This window comes from Tursiops truncatus, chromosome 17 (assembly GCF_011762595.2).
Source record: "Tursiops truncatus isolate mTurTru1 chromosome 17, mTurTru1.mat.Y, whole genome shotgun sequence".
Lineage (NCBI taxonomy): Eukaryota > Metazoa > Chordata > Mammalia > Artiodactyla > Delphinidae > Tursiops > Tursiops truncatus.
In genome coordinates this window covers 66,938,282-66,957,199 of record NC_047050.1, presented here as the reverse complement: position 1 = coordinate 66,957,199, position 18,918 = coordinate 66,938,282, and the positions used below count along the sequence as shown (strand labels likewise).

The window sequence follows — 18,918 nt, the reverse complement described above, 5'->3', positions numbered from 1 at the left end:
GCTAGCAAGCAACTGCCCTACGAGTGCATCTTTCATTCAAATTGACCAAACCAGAGCCCATCCTCCTAACCACTTCCTCTATCCAGCTCTTCTGTTCCAGGCCACTCTCTACCTGCCCTAATCACCCCAAAACCAGGTACTAGTCAACTAAGGACAGCTCCTACACTCCAAAGCCTGCTGAAATTATTCCAACCTGCTTACCTTGTCTCAGCTGCCCACGCCCTCCTGCAGAAACCACAGTAAAGGCTGTGGCCACAATTTCCCCCTCTCCCTCTCCCTCTAGATTGACCTCAACGCTTCTTCAGGTGCCCTCTTCTCACTCGATGCTTTTGGATAGGATAACACAAATTTAAACATATCAATTCTCCCCCAAACTAATCTACAAATTTCAAGCAAGCCCAATAAAAATTTCACTTGGATGATTTTTATATATTTGGTAAACCTTAAATGTATATAGACTAAAATTAGCTAAAGTAACCTTAAAAATATTAAAGGGAATATGCTTATTCTTATCAGATATTAAGACATGCAGCAAGACCACAGTAATAAAAACAGTGTTTTACTGGTGTAATAACAGGAAAATTGAATAATGGAAGATAATAAATAGTCCTGAGACAGACTCATTAATATATGAGATCTAAATATATAATAAAGTTGGCACAACTAATTATGGGAAAACGACACGTTTTTAGTAGATGGTGTGAGTAAATACTGGTTCCTTTTAGCATGAAAAATGAATCCATATCCTATCTAACACCACAAAAAATTGTGAATTCTAGAATGACTAGAGACATAAATGGGAAAAATAAAACCGTAACTTTAATGGGATTCCCCCCACCCATGTTTAAAATCAATTAAAAAAATTGATATCTGGAACATAAATTTATCTCCTGCCAATCAACACTCCCGCCCCCCAAAACAAAACTAGATAAAAGATACAAACAAGCAGTTTACAGAAAACAATAAAAGCAAACAAATACATGATAAGATGGTCAAAATCATTCCTAAACAGAGATTTGCACTTTAAAACACAAGGAGATAGCACAATGCACTTATTAGACTAGCTAATCGCAGCTTTCTAGCCCATATTATTTCTCCATCTTTTAGAGGTACAGAGTTTTCTTTATTAAAGTCCATCATTAATAAACTGCATTTTAAGCAGAGCTCAGAGTAAACTTTCTTAGAAATTTATTATGAAATCATTTCCTTTTCTAAATAAGTTCCCCCTCATTAAACAGAGTTATTAGTCTCGATAGAAATGCCTTGGTATAACCATTGGAACTGATTACATGGGCTGTTACTCTGTTCATCACAGTGCTGCAACAAAGGCTGTGCTTAAACAGACATTTCTCCAAAGAAGATACACAGATGCCAACAAACACATGGAAGGATGCTCAACATCACTAATCAATAGAGAAATGCAAATCAAAACTACAATGAGGTATCACCTCACACCGGTCAGAATGGCCATCATCAAAAAAACTACAAACAATAAGTGCTGGAGAGGGTGTGGAGAAAAGGGAACCCTCTTGCATTGTTGATGGGAAAGTAAATTGATACAGCCACTATGGAGAACAGTATGGAGGTTCCCTAAAAAACTAAAAATAGAATTACCATATGACCCAGGAATCCCACTACTGGGCATATACTCTGAGAAAACCATAACTCAAAAAGAGTCATGTACCAAAATGTTCATTGCACCTCTATTTACAATTGCCAGGACATGGAAGCAGCCTAAGTGCCCGTCGACAGATGAATGGATAAAGAAGATGTGGCACATATATACAATGGAATATTACTCAGCCATAGAAAAGAACGAATTTGAGTTATTTGTAGTGAGGTGGATGGACCTAAAGACTGTCATACAGAGTGAAGTAAGTCAGAAAGAGAAAAACAAATACTGTATGCTAACATATATATATGGAATCTAAAAAAAAAAAAAAGTTGGTTCTGAAGAACCTAGGGGCAGGACAGGAATAAAGACGCAGACGCAGAGAGTGGACTTGAGGACACGGGGAGGAGGAAGGGTAAGCTGGGACAAAGTGAGAGAGCAGCATGGACATGTATACACTACCAAACGTAAAATAGATAGCTACTGGGAAGCAGCCACATAGCACAGGGAGATCAGCTCAGTGCTCTGTGACCACCTAGAGGGGTGGGATAGGGAGGGTGGGAGGGAGACGTAAGAGGGAGGAGATTTGGGGATATATGCATATGTATAGCTGATTCACTTTGCTATAAAGCAGAAGCTAACACACCATTGTAAAGCAATTATACTTTAATAAAGATGTTAAAAAAAGAAAAGGCTGTGCTATTTGGCTGCATTTTATGCAACAAGTTAAGGGTCGGTTTGGTGAATCCCATCACATCTTCTTTATTTCCAGCAACGCATTAACCTTCCATGAACTGTAACCACTGAAGGTTCATATTATAAGGACTAGTGGACAGAGTTTAACTGAATTCATCTCATTCAATTATTTAATCATTCATTCATTCACTCTTTACTTTATTAACAAATATTGATTGAAGTCCATTCTTCTTTTTTTTTTTTTTTTTTTTGCGGTACGCGGGCCTCTCACTGTTGTGGCCTCTCCCATTGCGGAGCACAGGCTCCGGACGCACAGGCTCAGCGGCCATGGCTCATGGGCCCAGCCACTCCAGGGCATGTGGGATCTTCCCGGACTGGGGCACGAACCCATGTCCCCTCCATCGGCAGGCGGACTCTCAACCACTGTGCCACCAGGGAAGCCCTGAGGTCCATTCTTAAGCATTGGTTTACATTTTGAGAGTTCAGAATGTGCCTGTCCTCTAGAAGCTTAAAATCCAACATGATTCAGGACTTGGCTCCATGCTTATAAATTGTCACTTAAAACCTGTTTGAAACTGGAGCTTCTCATCTATGTAACTGAAATAAAAATTCCCACCTCACATGGTGATTGTGAGAATTAAACCATGCTGTGTATATACCGTGCTTATTCCAAAACCAAAATTTTTCTGCATATCAACTATCTTACCTTTTATCATTCCATTATCTGAAGGCAAACGGGACAGAAAGAAATAGTCTTCCTTTCTGCCTTGGTGGAATTAAAAGGCTCTTATTCCATTGTGGAACTTGTAAATTCATGGCTTCTTTGAAAGAGTCTGCATTTTCACTCTGCAAAACCTTACCTGCAGTGTATATTCTATAAGATTCTTCTTTGTGAGTAGCCCCCAAATAGTACAGGATTGTTCAAGAAAAAAATTCTACTTCAACAATCTCATTATCACCTATTTTGTCACACACAGGCATGCACGCACACACACACACACACACACACACGCACTCAAATTGGCATTGCAAAATCCATACATCTAAAAATCATCCTTAACAGTGTGTGTATGAGGTGTGTAGCCTCTGCTGGGAAGAAGAACCCTAAGTACTTATTTGGCTGTCAACAGAGGGAAGAATGAATGTGACCACTGGCCAGTCTCCTGGTCTCCTCCACAGGCCAATAGTCTTTCAGTGAATATCACAAAAGGAATGCATAGGTGATTAAACACCAGGCTTCACACTCAGAGCATCCTGAGCTCTCGTAGTGTGATTATTTTCCCAGAAGCCCCGTAAAAACAGTTTGACTCAAGTTTTCCATTTTACAGGTGTTATTTCCTCCAGTTGGATACAGTAACTTCTGTCCCTTCAGCCAAATGTTTGGGTATCCAGATGACTTCAGGTGGAGAAGAAAGCCAAGTTGTTACTGCACATACCATTTTAATGGGGGGAACACCTTGGAAAGTATTACTGCAGATTCCTTTTAGAGACAGTAGGTAGAACTTGGCCAATTAACAAAGGCAAACAAAAGTTGCAAAGACTGAGGGAGATAGATCTAAAGTGTCTGGAAAGAGGAGGTAGTCTGATGAAGTTAAGAACAGTTTAATCAGCGAAGTGTTGGAGTGAAAAAACTGAATCAAAGATGATGTGCCGGGCTTCCCTGGTGGCGCAGTGGTTGAGAGTCCGCCTGCCGATGCAGGGGACGCGGGTTCGTGTCCCGGTCTGGGAGGACCTCACGTGCCGCGGAGCGGCTGGGCCCCTGAGCCATGGCCGCTGAGCCTGCGCGTCCAGAGCCTGTGCTCCGCCACGGGAGAGGCCACAACAGTGAGAGGCCCGCGTACCACACACACACAAAAAAAGATGTTGTGTCAGTGGTGCTAGAACCCACCAAACCACTCATATAGTGGTTGAATGCACGTAGGTAAACAATCAATTGACTCGTCTATGCATTTGGTCTGCTGGTTTTGGTTTCAGTTTTTCAGGACTGGCCCATTTATAAATGTATGGGAACATCGAACTATGCAGCTACAAAGAGAAATATAATTCTGGGGCTATAAAAAGTTGAAATTCCCTTTGAATGCTGATTAATTTTAAAAAAACCTCTGAGAATAGGTGATGCAAGAGTACCAATAAGTAATGTTTCTTTTTTAAATTATGTCAAAGATGTTTAATTTTTTTATTGCTTTTTAGCACACTGTAATGTATGGAATGGAGATCATTTAAAACACGCTTTGAAATGTTTTTGTTTTTTATACCACATAAATATCTGTGTAGTCAACTGACATCTTTTTGCTGTTTAAATTAGATTTTAAGTATAGAGAGCTGAACTTAGCATCCTAAACACAATGACCTTATTTATCTCCACAGGTGACACTGGAGTTTAATCTACCTGCTTCCCCAATTCTCTGGTGCCCAGTCCCATTCTCTAGTCCATAGATATTCGATATAAAGCTTTCAATATATGCCCGTAAATATTAGTATATTCTCATAAAATTCCTGCTGTTGTTTTACATATGTGTTTCAATTTACATAAATGATATAAGATTGTAACTCATCTTTTTCTAACTCTAACGCCCTTGTGAGGATTTATCTGTGTGGCTGTGGACATCTAGTTTGTGTTTCATACTGGAGCCCATAGTTTCTTAGTGGGCATCTATCACGTATTTCCTTAGGGATTAACCTTGGTTGCTTTCAGTTCCCTGCCACCAAAAATAACACTCAAAAACATGCTTGTACATGGTCCCTCATGAACATTTATAAGAATTGTTCTGGACACATCTCAAGATAATAAAAGCTATTTATGACAAACCCACAGCCAGTATAATACTCAATGGTGAAAAGCTGAAAGCCTCCCAACTAAAATCTGAAACAAGACAAGGATGCCCACTCTCATCACTTTTATTCAACACAGTATTGGAAGCCACAGCCACAGCAATCTGACCAGAAGTAAAAGGTATCCAAATTGGAAGGGAAGAGGTAAAATTGTCCTTATATGCAGATAACATGTTACTATGGATAGAAAACCCTAAAGACTCCACACAAAAACTACTAGAACTGATAAACGAATTCAGCAAGGTAGCAGGATACAAGTTTAACATACAGAAATTGGTTGCATTTCTTTACACCAACAATGAAATATCAGAAAAGGAATGTAAACAAACAATCCCTTTTAAAATTGCATCAAAAAAATATAAAATACTTAGGAATAAACCTCACCAAGAAGGTGAAAGAGTTATATGCTGAGAACTATAAAACATTCATAAAGGAAAGTGAAGATGATTCAAAGTAATGGAAAGATATCCCATGTTCTGGGATAGGAAGAATTAATGTTATTAAAATGGCCACACTATCCAAAGCAATCTACAGATTTAATGCAATCCCTATCAAATCACCCATGACATTTTTCACAGAACTAGAACAAATAATCCTAAAATTTATACGGAACCATAAAAGACCCAGAATTGCCACAGCAATCCTGAGGAAAAAGAACAAAGCAGGAGACATAACCCTCCCAGGCTTCAGACAATACTACAGAGTAACAATAATCAAAACAGCATGGTATTGGCACAAAAACAGACATACCGATCAATGGAACAGAATAGAGAGCCCAGAAATAAACATAAACCCCACACCTACAGTCAATCTTCAACAAAGGAAGCAAGAATATACAATGGAAAAAGACAGTCTCCTCAGCAAGTGGTGTTGGGAAGCTGGACAGCTGCATGTAAATCAATGAAGGCAGAGCACATCCCCACACCATACACAAAAATAAACTCAAAATGGTTTAAAGACTTAATAAGACATGACACCATAAAACTCCTAGAAGAGAACATAGGCAAAACATTTTCTGACATAAATCATATCAATGTTTTCTTAGGTCAGTCACCTGAGGCAGTAGACATAAAAGCAAAAATAAACAAATGGGACCTAATCAAACTTACAAGCTTTTGTAGAGCAAAGGTAACAATAAACAAAACAAAAAGGCAGACTACAGACTGGGAGAAACTATTTTCAAATGATGTGACTGACAAAGGCTTAATTTTCAAAATATATCAACAGCTCATACAACTCAACTACAAAATGAAAAACCAAACAACCCAATTGAAAAATGGGCAGAAGACCTAAACAGACATTTCTCTAAAGAAGACACACAGAAAGCACATGAAAAATGCTCAACATCGCTAATTATTGTAGAAATGCAAGTCAAAACTACAATAAGGTACCACCTCACACCAGTCAGAATAGCCGTCGTTAAAACGTCTACAAGTAACAAGTGGTGGAGAGGGTGTGTAGAAAAGGGAACCCTCCTATACTGTTGGTGGGAATGTAAGTTGGTGCAGCCACTATGGAAAACAGTATGGAGGTTCCTCAAAAAATTAAAAACAGAATTGCCATATAATCCAGCAGTCTTACTCCTCAGCATATACCTGGACAAAACTATAATTCAAAAAGAGACATGAACCCCTATGTTCAAAGCAGCACTATTCACAATAGCCAAGACATGAAAACAACCTAAATGTCCATCAACGGATGAACGGATAAAGAGATGTGGTACATATATATAATGGAATACTACTCAGCCATAAAGAAGAATGGAATAATGCCATTTGCAGCAATATGGATGGACTTAGAGATTATCATATTAAATGAAGCCAGAAAGACAAATACCATATATAACTTATATGTGGAATCTAAAATATGACACAAACGAACCTATCTATGAAACAAAAACAGACTCACAGACATAGAGAACAGACTTGTGGCTGTCAAGAGGGAGGGCGAGGTGGAGCAGGGGAGGGATGGACTGGGAGTTTGGGATTAGCAGATGCAAACTATTATATATAGAATGGATAAAAAACAAGGTCCTACTGTATCGCACAGGGAACCATATTCAATATCCTACGATAAACCATAATGGAAAGGAATATAAAAAAGCATGTATAACTGAATCACTTTGCCGTACAGCAGCAAAAATTAATAGAACTTAACACTCTAAATCAAATATACTTCAATTAAAAAGAAGAATTATTCTGGAATATATACATAGGATTGGGTTGGTTGGGTCAAAAGGAAAAGAAATACTTGTTTTAGCGAATTATTGCCTCCCTGCTTCTCAAAATGATCGTTCCTATTTACTCTTCATCAACTGCATGTAAAAATTCTTGTCCTCTCAAAGTTCTGACAGCAACTGACTGTCCCAACATTTCCATTTTTTGTCATTCTAATGGGTATAAAGTAGTATCTCATTGTGTTAGCACTATTATGTCCAAAGAGCTCAAGCACATTTTTATATATTCTCCAGACATTTAGACTTCAGTTTCTATAAACTGTCTGGTCACTTTGCCCATTTTCTTAATGGCTCCCTGCTTCAGCCTGTCAATTTCAATTATATTTTGGATATTAATTCCTTCTTAATTTTAACATTAAAAATATCTTCTCCTAACATGTCACCCATTTGGTAACATTACCCAAGATATTCTTCTCAAATACAGATCCACAAATGTGTGTTATCATTCCACACATTTAAGGCTCATACATTGGAATCTTAATTAGATTTTCACCACTTTTAAGTCATTTGGGTATTTTCATACAAGGTCTATCAGATATACAGTTTATATTTATGTGATAATAGCTAATATTTAGAAACATTTATGATTTTCCAGGTAATTTTAAAAGCATTTCACAGGTACCAGCATATTTATATTTCCAAACAACCTCCAAACAAATGAGATAACTTTTATTATTCCCATTTGACAAGAGAAAATTGAAGCATCCAGAAATTAAATAATTTGCCCCAAATTACACGGCCTGAAAGTGAGAGATTTTAGATTTGAACCCATGTTATCTGTGCTTCACAACCCATGCTTTTATATTCAGTTTTTTAATACCAGTGCAGTACATCTTTTCAAGTTAACAATACTGCCTTCCTTCTTACCTCCCTCCCTCCTACCCTCCTTCCCTCCCTTACTTTCATTTCTTTCCTCCTTTCTTTCTTTTGTTTTTCTACAAATACTTAAACCCTGACTATGTACTGGATATAAATTATTAGTTGTGAGCACACGGTTGTTACTTAAGTCTGGATGACGTCACCAAGAAATAGGGCAGGGGGAACCAAGGACTGAGCCCTGGGGCACTCAACATGAAGATGGCGCCAAAGAGCAAAAATGTCTTTGCACAGCCTTCTCCCTGCCCTCCTTACCCCGGTTCCAGGTCCCCTTGGCCCTGAGTGTCCTCCCATCTTGAGGCCCCACAGAATCTCAGTATGTATTACACATTCCTCCAGCAAAATGAGTCCACTGGCAGGCACCCAGGAACACAGAGTCATACACGAGGCTCCCTCAGCCGGCTGGACTTTCTCCAATTGTGGTCATAGGTAGCCACAGAGACAGGCATAAATGCAGGTCCTGGAGACTGGACCAAAGGCATGGTGGGTTGGGAGGGTAGAACCACAGGCATCCTGTACAGGCGCCAACCAGTGACCTCTACTCAAACTGTGCCAAAGAAAAAAAATAAAAGGAGCATCATAGAAAGAATGATGCTTTTCTCTCCTTGCACCCTATCTTCTCCCACAGAAATGCATGGCTGATTTTCCAGGAGTCTAAGATTCCTAGTTCATCACTAGATAACACTAATAGTTACAGCTACCACTTCATGTGGAAGCCGGAAAATAGTAAGTTATAGGCATCCTACACTCATTATCTTTCAGTTTTATCACATGAAAGGTAGGTGTGATTATTTCTGATTCAGAAATGTTAAGTAACGTACCAAAGGATTACATGCCTAGTAAGAAGCAGAATCAGCACCGAGACTCAGACTTCCCTGATGTCAACACTCACGCTTTTTCTCCTTCAACACAGCACTACTGACAATAATGTCAACAATAAAGCATACTTGTGAGTATTTAATATGTATTGGGCACAGTGTCAAGGGATTTCCACAGATTTTCTCGGTTATTGTGACAACAATCTTAACTGGATCAATTCTTTCCTCCTCTACAACTTTTAAATAATTACTATTTTCTTAAACAGAGGACAGAACTAAGACTAAGATACCTAAGCCACTAGCCCAAGTTCTTAGAAGTAGTAAGATCCAGAGATGGAATCTGAAATCAGATATATGTGACCCTGGACCCCCCAACTCTTGACTCTCTTCTTTCCTTAATGTGGTCATTGCCATCTCTGTGGTTTATCCTCAGGGGTAAACTTTGACATCCTTCCTAACACCAATTGAAAGCAGTGTGTTCCTCAAGGCTCAGACAACATTTAAGATACAATAGGAGCTTGAATTATCAAATGAGTAAGTATGGTTTTGCCTTCAGAGAACTGTTAAGATTTATCCCTGCAGAGAAAGACAAATATCATATGATATCACTTATATGTGCAATCTTAAAAATGATACAAAGGAACTTATTACAAAACAGAAATAGACTCACAGACATAGAAAACAAATGTACGGTTACCAAAGGGGATGGTGGCGGGGCGGAGAAAAGTTAGGAGTTTGGAATTAACAGATACACGCCACTGTATATAAAATAGGCAGACAACAAGGACCTACTGTATAGCACAGGAACTCTACTCAGTATCTTGTAATAACTTGTAATGGAAAAGAATTTGGAAAAGAATTACATATATAATATATATATATTTTATATATATGTATAACTGAATCACTTTGCTCTACACTTGAAACTAATACAACATTGTAAATTAACTATACTTCAATAAAAAATAAAATAAATTTGAAAAAGATTTCTCTCTGAAGCTGTATGAGGCTGTAAACTCCTTGCCTGGTTTCTCTTTGTATACCCTCATGTGCCTGGATTTGCGTTAGCACGTAAAAGTTAATAAATAAATATTCTTATGGAAGAAAAGAAGGAAGAATTGGTTAATTAAAATGCTCAACTCGGGGCCTTCCCTGGTGGTGCAGCGGTTGAGAGTCCACCTGCCGATGCACGGGACGCAGGTTCGTGCCCCGGTCTGGGAAGATCCCACATGCCGCGGAGCGGCTGGGCCCGTGAGCCATGGCCGCTGAGCCTGCGCGTCTGGAGCCTGTGCTCCGCAACGGGAGAGGCCACAGCAGTGAGAGGCCCGCGTACCGCAAGAAAACATACAAAAAAGGATGACCACTATGATCTAAACCTCCAGTTCCACCCAGAATTGATGACTTTCTAGAGAAGGAGGAAGAGTCAGTATAGCAGTTCTTGGGCTTCTCAGACAGAGTCCCTGGAGCCAGGCCAAGCCAATAAAAGATGGATAGGGGACACATGCTATTTATAATGTGGTCCATGTGGAAGCCTCAATTCCTAGAAATGCATATTGAATCACTAGAAATTCTAAGACTTCAGGTGACGCTGTGAAACCAATGAATATACCATAGACTCACACTCACATGTGTGCACACACATACACATGTGGAAGCCACATTTCCTGTCAGAAAGATGGACTCTTCCCAGTTTCCCTCTTGCATTAACCACGAGTTTTATTTTTTGTATTCTGATGCTTTGACATCTGGGGTCTTGCTGATCCTGGAAGGATTATTCCTCCAGGAATTGCCAATTCCTGCAGACAGTAAACAACTTGCCCACGAGCATGACTTTCAACCGTGAACCAACCAGTCCAGAGCCGTATCCCCAAGCACTTGCCTTATTGGGCCCTCACAGCCCCACCAGTATCTACCTGCCCTCATCACCCCAAGGCCAGGTACCAGACAACCAGGGATAGCTTACACCCCAGAGTTCACTGAAATTATTTAAACTAGCCAATCCGAAGTCTGCTCACCCTGTCTTGCCTGTTTCTTTTTATGGAAACCATAAAATGAAAACGTTTGTCCACAGTTTCCCTCTCTCCCTCTGCCCCCTGACCATCCCTGGTGTTTCCCCAAATGGCCTACGCCATGCTCCTTTCTCTTGGGATCTGTGAGTATAACAAACTTTCTTTTCAATGACAGTTATCTCCTGATCTGTTGGCCTCATCATACATAAACAACAATTTTTAAAATGTATATTAAAATATCTCTGGACATATTCTTTCCAACCTTGATTTCCTAACAAGAATGCAAGGACTGGCATCATCAAAGAAGGAAACATTTTCCAAGATGTGCAAGAATATTAGCAAAGGCAGAGTAGACCACTTCCTCTTACCTTGGGACAGTAAGATGCTGTAAGGAGACACAAGTCAGGGGTCATTCCCACAGAATGAAGGGGAAGTTATAACAATAGTTAAAGCTCCCCTGCCATCGTCCCCCTGAATATGAAGGCCTCGTGACTTCAAGGTCCTTGGCACTTTCTGTGGCATTTATGACTCCATTACTGATTTAGGTTTGCAAGATGATAGGAGGTATCCCCACGTTTCTTGCTCCATTGCTTTGAGAACTAACTGGTTAAGCTTTCTTCAGGATGAGTAGCAATATAAGTAAGACTTCTAGGTAAGTATGCTTTATCTATTAAAGATAATGCTTTGCCAATTTAGAAAACAATTTAGTCATGAATCGCTAAGTACTTATAGCAAAGAAAGAACAATACCTAGGTACAAGTTAAAAGGCTTCTGGACTACTATGCAATTATTGTCAATAACTGCTTCATCTAACTGGAATGTTTCCAAGCGTCAATATAAAACAGCCCTGACACTTTTTTGTTGGAATTAGTGGGTCACCGGGACTTTGCTTTCTCAACAGATGGAGTGCCAAAAGGTGTCAACATTTGAGCGTGTTGATTAAACCACGAGCTCTAGCATTACCCAGACACGGAGCTGACTAGCGGCACTGCCACCTACTAGCTGTGTGATCTCGGGTGACATACCTAACCTTTCTCAACCTCAAGTTCCTTATCTATAAAATGAGGATAAAAATAGTACCAACTTCAATGCACTGTTATGAGAATTAAACAGGTTAATATATGGGCTCAGCACATTGTCTGGCTCAGTCATTGGCCCTGTAAATGCTGGCTTTCAGTAGATATAACCAACCTGCTGGAAGTGCTAAAGAAATGAGCAATTGATATAGTATACATTTTCTTCATTATTTTCAAGTTACTTTCTTCTCATTTGGGGTTTTATTCTTAGTAGGACATTCTTATATCTTTTGTATTTCTATTCTTGTATTTCTAAATATTCTATTTCCTGCTCAAGAGAAGTCTGACTCAAGCAGAATGATGCACTACGATCTCATGTATGTCAGGAGGAGAATTCATAACTTCCTTACGTGCGTTTAAAGTCCTATTAAGTTTTTTCACAAAATGGAAGTAAATTTGTCTACCTGTTCACTTCCTTCTTAATGTTTCACTTTTGAACCTCAAGTTTAAATGTAATTTAATTTGTACTGTTTATAAATGTAATCTTAAGATCACTCAAATCATTGAAAGCAAGTTTATTAAACAGTTCTGTCTCACCCTCCACCTTTGGAACACCACAAATCATTAAACAGAACAGTTTTCAAACAGACATGCACTGTGGTTTTCTTACATCTTTCTCCAAAGCCTTAGAAAATTACTATTAGTGTCATTCAAGTTGGGTAACTTAGTCATATTTTCTAAACCTTATGGATATGTCCCAGAATGGGAAAGGACGGAGGATAAGTCTTCAACAGCTGGGAGAGGTTTTGTGGATTTCATAGTGGTTGGGAACTACTAACAAGGAAATATTACACATGGCCTTTGGCAGGAACATATTATAAAATCCAGAGCCTTTTGTTATGGGCTGAGTATTATTCATAATTGTTATTTTATTTGGTCTTCTTCCCGTCTTCTCTTTAGCAGAAGGCTTTTCACCTTGAAAAATTACAACATTTAAAGGTGACCCATGTCTCTGATTATATGCTATATAATCTGACAAATACTACTCAAAAAAAAAAAAAAAAAAAAGCCCATGAGGGAAGTAAAATTTGCAGCAGCAGATGACATTTTTACCAACTAACAGCCAGTTTTTTACTGAGGTAGGTACCCACCCTCAATCAAGTAATGCCAGGAAATGTCCATCATTCCCAGAATATCTCATTCATTCAAATGGCATTCATTAATCCCCCGGGCATCCTGATAACTCCAGGAAAGCATCCAAACTCCTCTGTGTCTGGCTCCTGCTTGCGTGGTCAGCTCCATCTCACCCTGCTTCTCTGCCCTACAAACCCTAAACTCCAGGCATTTACGATTTTCATGTCTGCGGCTTCTACAGGTGACAAGTAATCCCAAGCAGCTGATGACACATCATAATAGGTACATTTATTGATGCACTAATTTTCATGACACATGCTTCATGTTGGTGACCATAAGGGGATCATTTGGCTGCTGAGTGAGACTAACTGGCTGCCCAGCATATGCCTTTCAGTAGCACTTTGTCATTTTTCTCTTTATTCCTTTGTATACTCTGCATGGGGTGTATCAATTACATATTGCCACAAAAATGCTGTTCTACAAACAACCACAAACCTTAGTGGCCTAGGACAAGAAACATTTGTTTTGCTCCTGTGTCTGTGGGGTTCAGAGGCTGGGGAATGAGCCTTGGTTAATTTCACCTGGGCTTGCACATAACAGACGTGGGTTTCCTGGTAGCACTGTCGCTCTCGTCTAGGCTGTTAGCTGGTCTAGTATGGCCTCAACCAGCACAACCAAGGCAACTTGGTTCTGCTCCACTTGTCCTCATCCTCCTGAGGGCTAATCCATGTATGTTCTCATAACAGTGCAGAGCTACCAAAGCAACCCAAGATCAACCGCGCGAGCAATTTCAATCCTGTACTTGAACTATGCACACTAACACCCCAGTGGCCAAAACAAGTCACATGGACATGCCCGGAGTCAGAGTGAGAGGCACTGCAAAGTTACAAGGCAAGTGGTAAGAATACAGGAAGAGTGAAGAATTGGAGGCATTTTTGCAATCAATATACCCCATGGAAGCAATGAATTCCAGAATGGTGTTTGAGAAGACCTCCCTTCTATTCCACTTGAATTCTTGGATAAAGTATACAGTTTTTCACCTCCATGCCACTGCAATGATAGCCCTTTCCCCAACTCTTCACATTTCTACTCTACCCTGTCCAACACTGTGCCAGTCCCTGGAGGTACAGAGACAGGACACATAAAACAGTCTCTGATTTTAGGAAGAATATAGTTTATTTGGGCAACTGACATTTACACAGTATTCAGTTGAGTAATACAAATAAAGACAGTAACATAATGCTCACTCCATGGTAAGAAGGTGTGGAAGATTATGCTGAGATGCATCCCATCCCTCCAACATACTTTTGAGTTTACCTGAATCTGCCGTGGACAATTCTTGGGTCTGACGGTTTCCCATCTCAAGTATCTATAGCTCTCTGCTTCTCTGAGGGCTTTCTTCCATATCAATGGAAGTTTGTACCAGTGCATGTAGATAAAACCCAGAAGCACTACGAATTTAACATCCCAAGAGAAAATCCTCAGTCAGTGCGACAAGAGTCAATGGACAAATACCCCAGCTTCCCATCCTTCATTGTGATAATTTTGAGTCATGTTCTACAGAGTTCCTCAGTGAGATCCCAGCAGTGGCCCCCAGAAATAGTCACTCATAAATGTACTCTGTTTTTCTACCCTTCCCATCTCCCTTTCTCCAATCACTTATTGGGCATCTTGTGATCATCTCCCATATAAATTACTTGCCCTGAAGTCCTTATCACAGGGTCTACTTTTCAGGAGAACCCAAAGACAGGCAATAATGTTAGTTAGCTATAATTACTATGAAGCCCAATATGCAAAAGTAGAGAAATTCTCAAGGAGCATAGAAAAAGGGAGGGTTCTGAACCCTTACCGTTTCTTTGTTTAGACTCTACATACCTATGCTCTGTGCTATTCACCTGTGAGCTTCACATACCTGAATAGGTAAAGCTGTTTCCTGAGCAGTTCCTATAGTTACGTCATTTGACAGGATCGGGCAAAGGAAGGAGGTGGAGAAAACAGGCACCAAAAACAATCCTCCTTTGTCTAAATAATAGTCTGAGTAATAGCCTTTGCAGTATAATAGGAGGTAGCTATATATCAATGTCCAAAATTTTTTCAACAGTGATTAATTTCTTTAGATAAGCATTGCCCTACATCCATGAGCACTTTTTGCAAAATTCAACTATAGACAAAACAAACAGCAGTGTAGGATAGTGGAACATGTATCTTTAAAGGCAGAAGGACCTAGAATCAAGCCTTGACCCTACTCTTCACCAGTTCTGTGGCTTTTAGCAAGCCAGTGCCTCAATCTCTTTTTCTGCAAAATGGATTAGTAACCTCTAATTTACAGGCTTATTATCAGTATTAAATAAAATAGCAACAATAAACCTCCAGGCACTATACCTGACATATAATAGATACTCATTAAGTTTTATCCATTACTAATTCAGAGTCAGACAAACGTGAGTATGAATTTCAGTCCTACGGCTAAATGGCTAGATGACTAGAGAGCAATATGGCATCGTGATTAATAACTCAAGCTTTGAAGCCAGGTGGATTTAGGTTTAAATCTATTTACTACCATGTGCACATGATGTGACCTCAAGCAAGTTCTTACACATTTCTGGGCCTAGTTACTCCATTTGTGCAATGAGAATAATGACATGCTGTAATTCATCTATTCTAAGATATATTTTTAATTAATCTCTGATATCAGAATCCATCTTACAATTAATGGCAAATCATAGTATAATTGGCAGCATTTTACTTTATTAGTGATACATAAAGAATGCCACACTTTGCAATTAACGTTGTCTTAGATACACTGAAATATGGCTTTACTTAATATGGAAGGTTGTGCACATTAAATAAGATGGTGCTTTAAAATGTTAGCTTCTAATAAATACTCAATAAAAGTAAACTATTACATAACTTAGCTTCTTAATATCCTTTATCAGTTTTCAGCTTCTCATTTATAAAGATTCAAACAATAACACCAATCACAGGAGGGGTTAAATCATCCAACACAGGACCTGCCAGGAAAGTTAAGTGTCCGGTCACTGTTGATTCGTGTTCATCACTGGTTTGGGTGGCAAGCCATGGAAAAGACTATGGCCAAATTAAGAGGGAGACAAATTTGTTGGAAGGTTAAAAGGTATCTCACAGAACTGATGGGAAATGTAGAGACTCAGGCTTGGAAAATGACAGGAACTGGAGTAGCTCCAGACCCAGCATCAGGACATACAACACACTTACACTGGCTGAACATTCAGGAGAAGCCACCACCTCTAACATCAATACCATCCCCATCTCCACGGCCCCAGCCAATGTCACTGTTACTACCGCTAGGATGGCACTACTGGCAATGCTGCTGTTAGGATCTCATCTTGCCCGGTTCATGCCTTTGGCAGCAAGACTCTCATTGGCTGACTTAGGCCACGACTTGCTTCCTGACTATGCTGGAGGACTGCTCACGTGAGCCCGAAGAGAGAACTGGGCCATGAGAACTACTTCTGTGCCGGATCATATACGTGATGATATAGGGGTGAGTCTCCACCGGGGATGTTTTTCAGCAAGGAATGGGATAATGAACAGCTACAACACTAAAAGCACCAACAGCCATATCATAAGTTTCCACTCGATCACTTCTTCTGAACTATGCCCTAAAACTAGGCCATTGATTCAGTTTTCTCCCAATAACAGTATCGGAAAGTTAAAAAAAATTACAGTGCTTCAGGAGGTAGGGTGCTGGGGAGCTACAAAGTTGAGATTAGCAGGACAGTAGGAGGTGTCAATTATGATCTCCCAAACCTCCCTAAATCTCCTGATAGGAGATAGTACTGGGGGGAAAGGCCTCATCTGAGCCTACACAACCATGGTTTGAAGGGTTTTCTATCAAGAGAACGTAGCAAGGTAGCCGGTGGACTTGATAGAATTAAGAAACTTGTTCAAGGACCTGCCAGGAGTTCAGCCCAAGACACCTTTGCCTTGGCAAGTGTGTGTCTTTTCACTTCACCCTGATGCTAGTGCCGCACGCACACACACACTTAAATGGTAGGTTTCTTGGCTATCGTCCTCTATTGTAACCACTTTGAGACCTCACACCTCTCCCCAGAACCCCTTCGAAGGGAGGTAAAGATCAGAAAATTCCAGAAAGGACCACGCTATATGTCCACTTAGGCTTCTCCATGCATAGAGAAGAGGAAACAGCATCCTTCAGTGACAAGAACACACACTTGAAAACAAAACACAACTGGCTCCGAATCCGACCTCAGCTGTAGGACCCTGGGGTAGACTTCTGTTCCTCTGACGCCTGCTGCACTTACAGAGATGACACTAGCCATTTTGCAAGGATTTGATAGGATTGGAGAGAAAGCATGTTAAGTACCTAATGCATATATATACCGACGTCTCTTCCATGTACTGTAAATCGTGTAACTATTTTATTTTACGTATTTTGTTTTCGTTTTTTAGGGCCGTTGGGATGCTTGCAATTAATTTATAGCACTTTCCTAACAAACGTGAAGGCCGTTCTGAACCTGTTTCCCCCTTTTTTGACTTTTATTCTTATTCTTTACTTTTGATCAACTTGTGATACCTTGCTGTATTTTCAAGCTGCTTTCTTAAAACATCCCTGCAACAGTCAATACATTATCATCACTATGAGAGATCCAGAAATTTCCATGTAAATAATTAACAACTTAGAAAGGGGAAGTGGAATTGAGCACTACTGGTAGAAGTATCTTTTCACTGGGCACTGACTTAATCCATTGTTTTTAAGTTTCTGGAAATTGTACTGATACAGTAATGTCAATTACCACACATAATTATACTCAGAGACGGCAGCCAACAACTTTGGCTGGGGACGCATACTCTTTCCTCCTGGATATCTAAGAGAATAAACTTTAGGAAACCCAAGGGAGATGTTCTTTCCTCCATGAATGGGGCTTCACACGGCATTCCTCCCTCCCCTGAGACTCTCCCTGAGGTCTAATCTCCTTCCCTCAAGAGGCTCTGCAAGCTGGGCAGTTGACTAGAACCTTTCAGCCTCCCTAGCAAGGGACTCAGTTTCAAACCTCTGTTCCTTCTGTTCTTTCCGTGTTCCTGTTTATTGATCCCACTGAATATGTGATTTTATTGTAAACCAAATGAAAAACTTATAAATGAGATGTAAATAACCAAAATTCGAAAGATTTCATTGTTCTTATTCCTGGTGTCATAGTTGTCCAGCCACTTAATAGGGTGCTGTTTTTCTCTGAGAAAGAAGACACAATCACAGATATGAATGCAAAATTGAGGAAAAAAAATAAATTATAACTTTAAGTAACTTTTAGGTATAATTAACTTTAAATACTCAATATGTTTCAGACTTGGGAAAAATCGTATATCCTCTGCTGGAGAACAGGGGCCCTTGATTGATCTTACATCTGGGAAAAACAAATTTTCTAAATAATTCTCTCATTCATTAAAAAAAAAAAAAAAGAGTAGTAAAAGGGAAACAGATGCAGTGTCCTAGTTGCCAGGAACTGTATAGGCACTTCACATATGTTGTCTCATTTACACTCCAAAACAAACCCCCAAAAGGAGATATCTTTACAGAATGAGCAAATCGAGCCTCAGAGAGGTTAAGTGATGTGTCCATGGTCACACAGCTGGTTAGTGGAAAGCTGAGAGTTAAGCTCAGTTTAGTCTCACCTCAAAGTCCAAGCTC

At 39.8% G+C, this 18,918-nt stretch overlaps 1 long non-coding RNA gene across 2 annotated transcripts in view; it reads right to left on the bottom strand.

The window, feature by feature from the left end:
* LOC141276869 (uncharacterized) overlaps positions 1 to 18,918 on the bottom strand; it is a 304,160-nt gene that overhangs the window by 262,767 nt on the left and 22,475 nt on the right. The gene's annotated exons all lie outside the window — the stretch shown is intronic.